Genomic DNA, 14,853 nt, shown 5'->3' with positions numbered 1-14,853 from the left:
TCCAATACCCGAGGTGTTCCTCTAAGGTCCATTGCTTCAAGCAACCCCTCAAAGTACTGAATGGGCTGGGGTAGCTTAGGGGAATTATGTTTCGAACTGCCAACAAGCGAGCCAACTCATCTGCCTTTTAATTTTCTTCTATTCCTATAAGGCGAGGTACCTAGATGAAAATAACAGAGTTTCCTACTCAGAGTCTAGCTATTGTCTCGGTACTATCGATCAGAGAATCTTTGGTCCAGTCTTCTCTACTAGGGTTTGAAAACAGTGAAAACGGACCCTCGAGGGTCTCCATTTCTCGGTCGCATTGATAGCTTAACCCGAGTTCATTAACAAGGTCGAGTATGATACCACGCCCGTAGCACTGGGATCAGGCTAGACCGAGTGTCTTGTAGACAACGTCCCGTGTGGTTAATGTGGGTACCTGCTGACGACAGCCTTAACCTCAAAAGCACAGCGGATCAAATCAATGCGTTGATCAGCACCCTGAGAATGCTTGGCAGTGAGGAATGAACACACTAACCACCTTGGTTAGAGCCCAACTAAAACCTCTGCTGTGCTTTGGGTCCGGCACCTGGTTGCGATGCAGCTCCACAGTTCTTTGATTGTGGACAAAACAAACCTCTCGAAACGAATGAAAGCAATGAAGTGAACCATTTCAAGAGAAGGAGTACCAAAGTAAGCCAAGTAGGGTCTCGAGAGTAAACTGCCTCTGTTTACAATCTCCACAGTGGAAAAACTGATATAATCGTAGGAGATTTCTGTGGACAAAGGTATCAAAAACAACTTTTTTTGGCAACTTTCAAAACATTGTTATCTGGAAACCCATGGCAGTACAATTAACGGCATTTCTGATCGAAAAAATAACTTATTCAAATACCTACTAGACTTATCTAGCCCGCCTTGTTGACATATAAATATGAAATACCACACCACGGTGCACCGTATGCTTTCAATGTACCCATGTGTTTGTGTGCGTGCACTCGTGCGCACAAAGTGAGTGCCACTCGAATACGTATACGCCAGAGTGACCGCACGACCGAGTGACCGAGCAACACGGATGTGTCGATGGCAATCAATTTGAATGCGCCAAATTGTTGAGAAAGTAGCACCGCAGTTGATTAACTTCCACCACTCGTACACACACACGCACACACATACATACATATAAATGCGAAAGACTAAGGCAACATAAGGCAGTTGTTGCCGTTAACGGTCTGCTAAGGCACATAAACGAGCCGGCGCACGAGCACGAGCATATAATCATAAATATAAAAGAATAAATAAATTTAACACTTACGCACACAAGCGCAATAAATGCAAAAGCGATGAGTGTACGTGTAAATTTAAGGGTCCGCCATAAAGTGTTCAGAGATTATAACTGCATTTTGCATTTATGGTTATTTTCAGATTAAGTTATGCCTTTGGATAGGGATGTCGAAGGTCAAAAAAGGAAGTGTTCATATGAACCAAAAACAAACTCCCTTGAGGGTATACTCGTAAGGGTTTTATTAATTTATCTCAACTTTTATATTTCATAGCGATTCTCGTAGATACTGTTATATTTTATAGTCTTACCAAACGCCTACTTTCAGTGGGAAAATTCACCAGCCGGTCTAAAAAATTCCATTCAGTACTTCTTTTCATTTGTTATTCAGTATTTTAATATAGCAGTTCGTCCACTGTTCCGAAGCGCAGCCACCTTTATGAAACTGACTATTCACTCTGATAGTAGAGCGACTATACTGACCTTGAACTCACTGACCACGCGTTCCAGATTGATAAAGGAAGTTTTAAACCAAGTATCAGTGGCATCGAGTTACTTCTAGATAATACTAGTTTGGATACCAATCCATAGGGAAATCGCAGTCAACCGTAAAGCTGATGAGTTCGCATGGAATATGCACCTCAGCTTCGCTGTCATTGGAGTGGCAACTGGTCGAGGCACCGCTGTCCTCTTGGATATTACTATCGAACAACTATATGAACTAGCTGGAGCTTGGTGAGCGTTGGGTAACTATCAGTACCTCTGCGATCGCAAGATTTTTCTAGTTCTAAGTAAAGATATGATTTTTTCTAAAGAGTAGGAGTTATAACTATTCGGTAAGGTTAACAACTTATAGGATGCCAGTTACGGAAGCTGCTTGGAAAGAGACTAAAAAGAAATATCTCTACACTTTCGTCTTAATTGGCTCTCAGTTCGGGTGCTAAAGGCTAAAACAACTTGAATCTTAACCTCTACGCCTGAAAAATCTTATTACTGGAATCCTTTATTGGCTTCAAAAAGGACTGATCATAAGCAGTCCAATTGCTATCGAGCCTTGTGATCTGCCATATAACCTAACCTAACCTACTTTCTATGACATTAACTTTCACTGATGAGAAAAGAGTGATCCATCATGAGGTTCCCGCTACGTCTCGGATGGTCCATCCGTTGAGTCCAATTTTCAGAGACTAGTCCGAGCATTTCGACTGAATCCTGAATCGAAGCAGATTGTCCGCATAGACTTAAGAGCTTACATATCCTCACAGAAAAAAGTCTAACGGCCGAAGGGTTCTCTCAATAATTCCATTGGTTGATGCGATATGTTGGAAGTGGCACCGACATCACAAGCTTCAATCCAAAAACTCGCTCGATCACCTTAAAATAGGGGAATCCAACGAATTCTCTTGTACATACTTCTGTTGTAAAGCAGCCACGTTCAAGCGTCCACTTAGCCCTTGATACTTGAAAAAGGATTTAGACTAATAATAGTGAATTTTTAGAGCCCGAAGCCCAAATGATCAAAGAAATGTCAAAGCTTATCTTAACTTAATCTTATTATCCCATTTCTTATAACTTTTTGTAAAGGAGCTCTTCAGTCAGAGATTGATGAATAGCATTGACATACAAGATATCAAGTTCAAAACCTCGTTAGTCTAAAAAAATCGTTTCCGTCTGCCTTTTGCCAAATCAGGATCAAAATTTCAGATATGTAGGCATTGGAAGTTTGTTCTTATTTACCGTTAAAGCAACAGCTACGAATTATAAATGCATTCCGCTAGTTTAGGTCTTACTTCGCGATGAACAACTTAGCGCATCTTACTTATCATCATACATCATACCCCCTCAAATACCTTAGTGTGAGCTTGCTGCCTCCACTTTATCAAATTCATGCTTTGCGTACGCAGAAATTTTTCGAAAACCCACAGCATGCTGAAGGAAGTACGTAAACTCGTTTATTGTAAACTCCAACGCGCGTGTACGAAAAGTGGTGGTGTGTGTGTGAGTGTGAGTATTTCCTCATGTGTAAATATATGAGCTCGAGCTTACGAACAACTTTAATACTAACTATATATTTATGTGTAAGTGTGTGTGCGTGTGTGCGCACAGGAAGGACGGAAGGAAATCCAACCGGCAGACAGCAATGAAGAAATAACGAACAGGATAGCCGTAAAAGAGAGGAAAAATCAAACACACACAAATGGCGAACGGAAAGCTGCGGCGCAATCATACACTACACCACACTATGCCGCACTATCTTATCCCGTACGCCATTTCATATGTGTCTGTAGGTGGCGGCGACGGCTATGTAAGTAAGTGCTGCCCAGGATGGTCCTTTTTTTCGGCTACCACCCCTTGCACTTTTGCATTTATTCCAACTTCTGTTGATCCTGTAAGTGATGCTGATCCCAACTGTAATATAATTCTCTATTAAATATGTGAAATTTGCGTTGGCACAGTGTGGCGCGTGAGTTGCGAAATGTAGCACACACACAATGGCGGGTATCGATGACAAATGAGCAGCGCGAGCTCAGCACAATGCAGCACGTGAGCACTGCATTTGCTAATGAAATAAAAGTTCTCAAACAAAATTTGACGTGATTAAATAAACAAAATACTTAATTGGTATCACGGAAGCTCTCGAGCGTCGAGTTTAATTGTTGTGAATAGTTGTGAATATGGCAGAGCAAATAAATTTTGAACGTTATGACTCGCACAGAGAGAGATGACTCGTAGCAGAAGACTTCGAGCATATTTTAAAAAATCGGGTAGGCTAAAGAGGAACGAAGCCCTCGTGGTGGGTAGGAGCGGAGAGACTTCGACAGTATGTTAAAGAAGAACGAAAGCCCTCAAGGTGGCTAGGACGTAGAGACTTCGACAATATGTTAAAGAAAAACGAATGGCAGAGGCATGGACGATGACAACAGCTGATGAGCCGATGAGCGAGCTCAGCGAATTAAGAGATACCGGCTACGATGGGTAGATCATGTCGTCCGAATGGAAAAAAACGCTCCAGCTGTAAAAGTATTCGATGCAGTACCCTCCTGGGGGAAGCAGAGGAAGGGAAAGACCTCCACTTCGATGGAAAGACCAGGTGCAGAAGGACCTAGCTTCACTCGGAATCTGCAATTGGCGCCAAAGAGCTAAAAGGAAGAATGACTGGCGCTTAACTCGGCTTTAATGGCGCAAGCGGTTTCTACGCCAATAAAGAAGAAGAGGAAGGTGGCTTCGAGGATTTTCTTCTACGAAACTTCAGCTGAGATCTCAGCGAGTTCAAATCACAAACTAATTGGAAATGAAAGCTCTTACTTAATAACTTTCGATAGTTATAATTTGAAGTCTAGAAGAATTCCAACTGAGCACAATCGTATTTGTCATCGACCATGTACATATTGACGAAAGTTTTGCAGACTAACCGATGTCGATAGTGTTTATTTGCTATTAAAGGTTCAGATTAGGAAAACTAGTCTCTCCTTGGCGGGTTTAGGAAAGTTTGTGAAGGTAGTTCTGTAGTGGCATGAAACCTGGGTCTGGATATACTTCGTACAAGGTATATTAAGTTTTCAGTGTGACTAGCTGAGTCGATTTAGATATGTCTATTTTCTCATATTCGTCTAGCTTCCCTTGAACGACGTGGGGTAAGGCTCTCGTCAGCAGGTACTCACGTTAAACACACCGGACGTTATCTGTCCGTCTCTATATATCCGAATTAGTCCCTCGTTTGTAGAGATATAGATCTGAAATTCCCATACATCCTTTTCTCTACAAGAAGCTGCTCAGTTGATGGAATCGCTGATATCGGACTAATATTGCATATCCAGTTCCTGTATGGAAAATTTTGTTTATTTTTGAAAGGTTTTAACATTTTCTTATTTCTGAATAGTCGATATATGGAATAAACTTTCAAAGCAACTCCACTGGTCTCATTAGTAATTCAGTTTCTCAAGGTCAAGATCTTCGAATCGTAGAGTCTAGACACATACGATTGCGTCCGATAGACAAAGCCGTTAGTACCACACTGATATTTTGATTTAACAAGACATTTTCTACCACAATTACTGAAGTCTTCAGTAGTAATTCAATGCCGTTGTAATTGACGCAGAAATTTATGATTCTCAAATTATGCTAATGACTCATTTAAAAATGTTAACACTCCCCCGGGTGACTTCTTAGTCACCACAGCTTCGGCACACAATACCTGCAAAGCCTAATTTGACAACTGCCGCTAATTTCATTGAATCCACAAAGCTCAAAAACAAAATTATAATATTTACTTAAGCTCTGCGGCACTCTTTCCACTCACTCAGCACACTGTGCCACCGTTTACTATTACAAATATGAGCTGCGCATCGTGGGTGTCTAAGAAAATACTATGATGCGCCAAATGCCACCAAAGACTTCGACCGACCGACCGCCCGACCGCCCGACCGACCGACCGTATAAAAAAGCAAATAAACGAAAGACGCTTATCTTAAATAGCCACACATTCGTGCGGATATTTCAATAAATGCGAACGCTACTGTTGCGCCAATGATTGCTTTAGCATTATTACTGCTCTAGCTCTTCTTGCTGTTGTTGTTGTAGCTATTTTGGAATTGCTTTTGCCACCCGCGTTGTCACTCCTAAGCCGTTGCCGTTTTCTGCGAAGCGACCACTTTTGACCGTTTTCACTATGCAAATTACGAGTATCTGTGTAGCCATAAGATTAATAGCACACCACGACTTTACTTTATAACGGGCAAGTTAACGGTAAAGGCATACGCTTAAGCTCACGTCTTATGCCGACTGGCTCGTGAGTCGTGTCTGCCTGCCACGAGCCTGTGAAGCAGCCAGCCAGCCAGCGGTTTATAGACGTCGCTCAACTGCTGTGCGAGTTCATTGGTGTTCGGGCTTCGACAGTATTTTTGTGTCATTTGGCGAATTTTCTTTACATTTCGCTCACGTTTCATAGTCACTTTTTAGTGATTTTTCAAGATTTCCATTTGCATTTCAAACTTTTTTGTGCGGCGCGCGTGGTTCTCTGTTTTTTTTTTTTGTGTGTTTCATTTTTTTCTTCCAGTTTTGAACTCAGCCATTCCGTTTTCACTGATTTGCGTTTAACTGTTACAAAGTTGGGTATTTACGAGCTTCGACTGTTCTTTTCTTCTGTTTGTGTGTGTGCGTCTGTTTTTTGTTGTTGCTGGGTTTTGTCACTGGATTTACAGCATCTGTTTTATTTTTTATTTTGCTGTCTCTAACGCCTCACCGAGCCACCGACAACAGAGACCGCACCGCCTATGCACTGAGTTCGTGTCGCCTCGTGTTACACTTTGAAAAGACCTACAATAAATCCTGTCGACCCGGCGTCAGGCTAACGCTGTAATAACGCTCAGCAGAAGGCAAGCTGCGGGCAAAACTTTTTTCGACTTTTTTCGACAGCGAAAAAGTATGAAGCACGAAGCTACCATAATGCGTGGCAGTTAGTTGTGTGTCCTGTGTATCTGTCGCGCTCTGGTCGGCAGCATCAACAACGCCTCGACTGGTGTTGCAGGGGTGTCTCCTCAACAATACGTGCTGCGAAATGGCAAATAGCAAGCGGCTCCGCACGGCTCAACTCATTGCAGCTCACTGTGCCGGTATTGCGTTACACTGTATAGCTGGTGAAATAGTTATTGCTTCACTACATTGTGGTGTTAAGCCGCGGCTAAAACTCTGATGGACCAACATTCGATGATGAATAGAGTTGTTATAGAGTTGTTTAAAAACATTTCATGCCATGATTATCCCGCAATATAGTCTCTTGATATTACGTTGACATACAGCTTTAACTTTGTTGGGGATCTCGAGATAAAAAAAAAAATATTGCTCAGAATGTTCAATCACCACATAATACGCCATTATTTCCATTACTGAGTCCGGGATCGGTTACAAACATTGTAAAATCTTCGTCTTATCAAACACAACTCATTCAGTAGCAACATTTCCCAGATTCTCAGACATTCTACGCATCATAAACATAATTCCTTTACCGGTTTGCTTCATTGTTTCACATAGGATCTCCTGTGATAAACCGATTTCTGTTATACTTATTTAAGTTTTAGGTTCGCCGAAGGTGCGCCTAACGAGACAATTCAATCTAAGTCTGCAAAACTGGGAAGTAGAGCAGAAAGTGCCTAGACGTTTCTCAACCTCCAACCTCCAACCTCCTTAACTCTCAACAGTTTTGTCGATCAGTGTCCGACAAAATATTTAGCGGCACTTCGTGTGAGCCAATTGGGCAATGATCAATGAGAACACCCACAATTATAGGTAGATTGACTTTGCCAAGAGCAAGCAATTCAGAGGAGTAGTGAGCCTGAAGGATCTCATAACCTCACACTTGATTATCGGTGATTGGGCGGTACTTACAGAGCTCAAGGTTCAAAAAGGCATCGGAGTAAATACAAATCTCTGTGAAAAATGCTGCATTTCGGGGCAGTACATCTACACACTGCACTACAGTGGTCTGGTAGCGGAAGTAACAGTTAATGGAGAGCTTCTGATAGAAGACTGTAACTCCTACTCTCCCTAATAGCTTCGATCCATCCGTGAACAAGCTCACTTCACCTTCACTCCAGCGGTTTCGCCTCGCTCGCAATACCAAGTGATTGCTAGATATAATAAAAATTTAATAATAGAACTCAAACTTTTAAATTCTAGATCAGGAAAGATGAAAAGCGCTCTGAGTCTTTGCATTAAATATATTCATAGCCGATCTTTTTCCTAAGATAAAACCCAAGAACAAAAATTAGTACACTCTTCTACTAACTCATCAGGTAGGAAGTTATAAACAGATCCAATCAGTTGGGAAATGTTCCGAGCCGTCTGAAGAAACATGTTCTCGCATTTCAGACTTTTTTGTTATCAATAGGATAATTTTCAAAATACAGGGACATATTGTAGACGGCATGCGCGATTCATCCTATATTCGCTAAGCAGACATCTCATCCGGGTTTATGCCCCGCCAATTTTAGCGCTTACAGTATTTCCAAAATAGAATGCCTACGTACTAAACCCTTAACTCCGTCTTCCTAAAGCTATTTATTTTACTTACGGAACCGCCACAAGACATTTTTTCGCAGGGACCACTTTTCGCCGATTGGCTCTACATCTAAAAAGGTTCCTACCCCTCGTTCATCATCCGTCTCTCTCTTTTCATTGTCACTCTTTCATTCAAAGCTCTATTAGGTCTGTCGCGCTCTATTCTCTTACCCGGTTTCATACCTGTTGCGATCGACTCAATTGCGGTACTAAGTATTCTACCAGAAGTTTATCTACTTCCTCTTTTTAGGACTGTAATCTTTCTTTTGTAGACAAACGGTAAGGAGCGTCCCACTAATTAGTGTAGAAACTCAGTCATTTATCTGCTAAAAAAGCTAAAGGCTTTAAGCAAGCTGGTATTAAGGAACGAGCATTGCATCCTCCCTTCCATCTGTGAATCTATGACATCTTTAAACCGATGCTCCCAAAATGGTTCAATCTTAGTTCTTCAAAATTATTAGCGATAGGTCTAGGTTTCAGCTACACAGTTTATGGCTCATCTGCAATAAGATGAAAGTTAGCGAATTCAATCAAGCGATCTCATGAGCTGCTCCGCATGAAAGATAATACGTGTTAGATGTCTTTATTCCAAAAAAATCTCATTGCTCTTTGACTTTGACTGACTATTGGGAAATAGATATTGTAACGGATGATCCAAGTAGATGTACTTTTTCAATAGCCTTTGCAGATTTAGATTACGGGTGAGTCATGTTAGTTAGCATTTCATCATGGAAAGACTTACGCCTGAACAACGTTTACAAATCCTCCAATGTTATTACGAAAATTCACGATCTGTAAAGAATCATCCATCTTGTTTCAATATTCATTATTGGATAAGATTCGACCGAATAGACAAAGTCTAGCACACAATAAAGAAAATTGGACGGTCAAATCGGCAACGTTCGCAGCGACTCGGACTGACGTATGGAACGACTTGGTGCATTTTACGTCTAAATCTATTGTTAGCATACAAAATATAGCTTGTGCAAGAACTGAAGAAGAACTGACTCCAAGCGACATCGCTTCGCTCTATGAACTCTTGAAAATTTTCAAGAAGATCCTACGTATTCAAACCAAATTTTGTTGAGCCCATTTCTGGCTCAATGTGTATGTAAACAAGACGAGGAGCAACCTGAAGAAATTCAAGGGCTACTACTTTATCCAGAAAGAACAACGGTTTGCTGCGATTTGTGGGCCGGCGGAGTCATCAGTCCATGTTCCTTCAAAAACTATAACGGTGAGAACGTAACCGTCAACGGTGACCGTTACCGCACCATGATAACCGTCTATTTGACGCCTTAAATTGAAGCTTGTGATCTCGGCGACATTTTGTTTCAACAAGACGGTGACACTTTCCACAGATCGCATCAGATAATGGGTTTATTGAGAGAACACTTCGGTGAGCAGACAATTTCACGCGTGTCATTCGCCATTTTTTAGTCGAAATGCTCGAACAAGTCATCGAAACTTGGACTCAACGGATAGACCATCGGCTACGTAGTCGCGGCCACCATTTGAAAGAGATAATTTTCAACAGTTAAATGCCAAAGAATGCTCTTTCGAATGATAATAAACGTTTGAAGATTCTGTGTTTTTTCTTTAATAACCTCGAAATTGATCACCCTTTAAATAAATAATCTTTAAATTTCTACATTCATGCTAGCCCAATTCACAGAGACAATAAAATCACTATTATTTTAGCGGCATTCATATAAAAAACCTTTAGAGAATGAACAAAAACATTCGTTTTTACATCCACCGAGCGTACTTCGAATTTAAAATTCTTAGCTTGACTGCAGCTTTCGTACTTCTGCACTTAAAATTCGCAACATTTCTGTGGTGGCTGCTGACTTCGGTGTGCTGGTTGCGGCATACACTTTTCTCAGCTGCCGCACGAAATATGTGGCATGTGGCAAACATATGTATTTGCTGCTAATTTTCCCTCTGATTATTTTTCCATTTATTTCCGTTGCATTTCTTATTTTCTACTGCATAGCTTATCATTTCCTTTCGCCTTTTCGTAGCCTTAATTTCGCTTTATTTATTTTATTACATTTGCTACGCCGCTTTCTCCAACTACCTTCTAGCCTATACCGTAGATTAAGTCCTAATGTATGTTGCACGCTTAGCCGCGCGCCACACTTCCTACGCCGCCACTTGCCGCACACTCGTAAATCACATTTTATGCTGATTAGTTCGGGAAATAGGCAACAGCTTGGTGGCTAGACCAAAACGAAGACCAAGACGTTACAGCTAATGTGGCATAACGTCAATCGACAACGCAGACATTAAAAGCGAATGAAGCACGAAGCAAGTGGCAGCAAGCGCTTTGGTACCGCCGGCAGCAGCTCGAGCGCGCCGCCTCCTCAAAGTGCCAAATTACAGAAATGGCAACAAATTCAAGCATCCTGATGGAAACAGTTAGAAAAAACTGCGCGCACACATACGTACATGCGCTGAGACTCCTATTCAAGTGTGTGTGTGTGCGCTTGCCTGCCACAACCAAACTTGCAACACTATACTCGCCTGTAAACGAGCACTCAGCGCGCACTCAGCAGCTAGTAACATGCATGCCAGCATACTTACGTACTTACATTCATTCACGCACACATACATGCATATATGCGCATATATTTAAATGTTGCATACACTTGCGCGCTCCGTTTCGTACGTGATGATTACATGTAATTAATTTACTGCGGCATCAGCGTAATTGAAATTATAATTACGGACTCTCCTACAGTACATGATGTATATATATGTATGTATATGTATATATATATATATATATGTATATCATATATATAGTATAGAAATATGCTTTTAATATTGTAGGCGTGCGCATGCAACATTAGCTAGCATTTGCGCCTTCGAAGCGACGGCGTTTGGGCCAAAGATGCGCCTAAGTTCAATGAAAGTGGCAACATTACAAGTAAATTTAGGCTGCCACACAGGCCAAGAGACATTAATGTGTATATATATATATATATGTATATATGATTGTGTATGCTTAGGTGAGCAGGTCTAGCAAATTGATACTCACCACATTGCGGCACATTCAATCACAGCTGGCTGGCAGGTGGAGGTCAGGAGACCAGCAGCACGAGCGAACGTGGAGCGCAGGAGTCGTACAACACTAATGTGGCACGCACGCACACGACAACAAACGCGCTGCGGCGCGCTGTGGAAACTTTAATATTTATGCGTTCGCCGGGTAGCGCAGCACAAAAACAACAACAAAAACTATTTTTGCAACGAATTTTTATATTTTTTCTTTATACACTCTTATTTGTTGTTTGTTTTTCTTTATACACTCTTTTTTGTTGTTGTTGTTTTTGTTTTTTGAGTAATTGTTGGTTTGTCAAAACAGCACTTTGCTAGCACAAAGCACCTACGCGCCACAGTACACACATGTGTACATACACTAAGGCGGAAAAAATGGGGGAAAATGGAAGTTTGTGCAACAAGCCGGGGCAAGGTAATATATTTGCTTGCTGGCTGGCGGCAGGAGCCAACGCTGGCGCACAACAACAGCTACACTAACACTAGCGCAACGCAAGCAATCACTTAAGCAAGTTAGACACCGTTATTTATTGGCTAAATTTTTGTTATTTTTTGTTGTTGTTATTATTTTTTCGTTTCTACCGGTGAGTGCGAGTAGCGATGGCACTTAAATTGATACAACTCGGCAGCGGTCATTGAAGGCGCGCGTACAACCAAGTGGAAAGTATGTGTATATGTATGTGTGTGTACTTGCATGTTTTCGTGTGTTAATATACATATGTATTAGTGTAGGAGTTGTGTCAAAGTAAGCCCGGTTACTCGGTCGCCGTGATTCAGTCGGTCAGCGTACGCAAGGGACACAGACAACATCCGCTAGCTCACGCACACACAAACATACACATACAGCGCGTATAAATGCGTACAACCCACCATTAAAGCGTCATACATATGCTGGCATAGTAATATATATTTATAATGTATTTGCTTATATGCTTATGTGTGTGTGTGCCAACGAGGACATTCACGCACACACGCACACGCATTTGGTGACGTTGCTAATGGCAGGGTCGCTGACTTGCATTTATTAGGCTGACGACAGAGTTGTTGTATACCACAAGCGAGGCATGCAAATAAATACAAACGTAAATAATATAGAATACGCGCGCACAGATGGCCATCCAAGCGCATATACATGCCACAAACGGCTTTCATTTGCAAGGCGAAAAAAAAAATTTAATTGATGCTTTTTCTGCTTGCAAATTTTTATGTTAAAGCTTTTTAGTGTTAATTTTTTGTAATTAATTTTGCTTTTTAATTTTTTTATAATTAAATTTTTTGTTTTTGCAAATTTGTAAATAAAAAAATTTTACTGTTAATTTTTTGTAATTAATTTTATTTTTAAATTTTTATAATTAAAAAAATTAATTACAATTTTTCATAATTTTTTTTCGATCCTTCAATAAGCAAAATGTGCTCATATTAATTGTTTATGATAATATTGATAATATTTTTATTTTGTTTTAAATTAAATATTATCAGTTTTTATAATTAAAAAAATTTAACCATAATTTTTTTAATTTTTTTCATTCTTCATTAATAAAAATTAATTCTTTATAAAATTTTTTTTTAATTTTTTTAAATTAAATTTTTTATAAAGTATGTATATTAATTACAATTAATTTTATTTTATATTTTTCAGTTTGATGCTGTGTGTTTTATTTATTTAATAAAACTTGATTAAAAAATTGTAGGTTTAAATTTTGATATATTTAATTTTAATAAAATTAACTTCAAATTTTTAACTTTAAATTAAATTAACTTTTTATTTTTCTTTTTAAATTAGTTTAATTTTTTCTGATTAAATTAATTGTTAATTTTGGTTATTGAATTCATTTTAGATCTTTTCAAAATAATACTAGTTTTTTATTTGTTAAAAGAGTTAATAAATTACAAAAAAATTAAATATTAATTTATTTATAATTAAGTTTTAAAATTTTTTGTATTAATTTGTAGAATTTTTTAAATTTTTTAGATTATTAGTTCATCAAATTTTTAATTAAATAAATTAATGTAGTTTTTAATTTTTTAAATTAAATTATTTTTTTTTAATTTTTTAATTAATTAATTTAATTTGCTAAATAATTTTTAATTAAAATTTTAAATTATTTTTTTTATAAATTAAATTAACTTTTTAAATTTTTAATTAAGTAATTTTATTTGCTAAATAATTTTTAAATTAAATTTCTTAAATTATTTTTTTATTTTTTTATAAATTTATTTTTTATTTTTATAAACTAAATTACTTTTTTAAATTTTTAATTAAGTAATTTAATTTGCTAAATAATTTTTAAATTCAATTTTTTTAGTTATTTTTTTTATAAAATTATTTTTTTAATTTTTATAATTTTTTTTTTTAGTTTTTAAATAATTTTTATATTTTCTTCGTTGTCACCGGTTAACGCAGTAATCCACCGCACTTGTGAAACTTACAATTAGAAAACACCACTTGTGCGCTGCTAAAGCCTTCAGAGAGGAGCTAAGCGTTGCGGCAAGAGCCAGTTGTGGCACATTAGTTATACGTTACCCGTTTTTTATGCAGTTAATATGATTTTTAGTACGTTTTTTCGTTTGTTAATTACACACTTTCATTCATTTTCATGCTTTGCGAATTGTTTGTAATTTTACAAGTTTTTTTCCGCGGCCCGGTATACCGACTTATACACCCGCGTACGCATATTCAACACATATGTAGCACAAAAAACGACAAATTAAGCATCCGACACGCACACACACTTGAATGTATGAAATATATACATATACACTTGTATATATTTCTTGAAAGCACTTTATAGCACTGAACACCAGAGTTATCACCAAAAGCCAAGCGACCGACGGTAGTGAAAGATGTGCGACGCCAACCCACCAATTTAGCAGGAAGCACTCGTACGTACGGTGCAAAGTCGCGAGCAAACTGATTTTCCATTTTTGCATTACATTGCGATAGACACACGGCAGGCGACCACAGCGCAGCAAGAGTAGCGAGTCGCTGCGCTATTCGTACGCAATCGGCAGTCAGGCAGCATCAGCAGTCAGCCAACGATGTTTATAACTAGTCGCTGGGAGACCCCAGCATGCAGCATCCAGTGAGCGCAATGTACCAACAAACGCACACACCCACACTCACGTGTGTTTACTAGCAACCTGAAGAATATCGAAGGCACACGAAAGTGGCGCTTTGTGAGATGCTCCTCTAGCGAAGCTGCAAACCGAGCAATAGTCGGCGTTACTAGAAAGGCGATGAAGCGCTTCGACACTCACTGGAATGTAGCATTCCACGTTCATTTCGCAGCAAGCGCTGTAAAGCGCCTTCGGCAGGCGCGCGGTGCGGTGAAGCATTTATTTGCGCGCGCTCACGAGCACTCAGCACTCCGCGCTTCACTTTTGCTCATTGTATGCTTGCAGAAAACAACTTTCCAGGCCGACGCACATACGCCGCACGAAAGCTAGACAAGAAAGCAACAATTAGCTGT

General features: G+C 39.3%; 1 protein-coding gene across 1 annotated transcript in view; it reads right to left on the bottom strand.

The window, feature by feature from the left end:
• LOC105222735 (uncharacterized) overlaps nt 1–14,328 on the bottom strand; it is a 51,170-nt gene extending 36,842 nt beyond the window's left edge. Inside the window, exons 1-2 of the mRNA XM_049455066.1 lie at nt 13,814–14,328; nt 11,364–11,744 (exon numbers count right to left, since the gene is read on the bottom strand). The gene's annotated coding sequence lies outside the window, so the exon portion shown is untranslated. The remainder of the gene's footprint in view (nt 1–11,363; nt 11,745–13,813) is intronic.
• Between the last annotated feature and the right edge of the window lie 525 nt (nt 14,329–14,853).

The sequence above is a fragment of the Bactrocera dorsalis genome, chromosome 1 (assembly GCF_023373825.1).
Source record: "Bactrocera dorsalis isolate Fly_Bdor chromosome 1, ASM2337382v1, whole genome shotgun sequence".
In the NCBI taxonomy this organism is placed as follows: Eukaryota; Metazoa; Arthropoda; class Insecta; order Diptera; family Tephritidae; genus Bactrocera; species Bactrocera dorsalis.
Note: the sequence above shows the minus strand (reverse complement) of the source record. Positions and strands in the feature narration are given on the sequence as shown.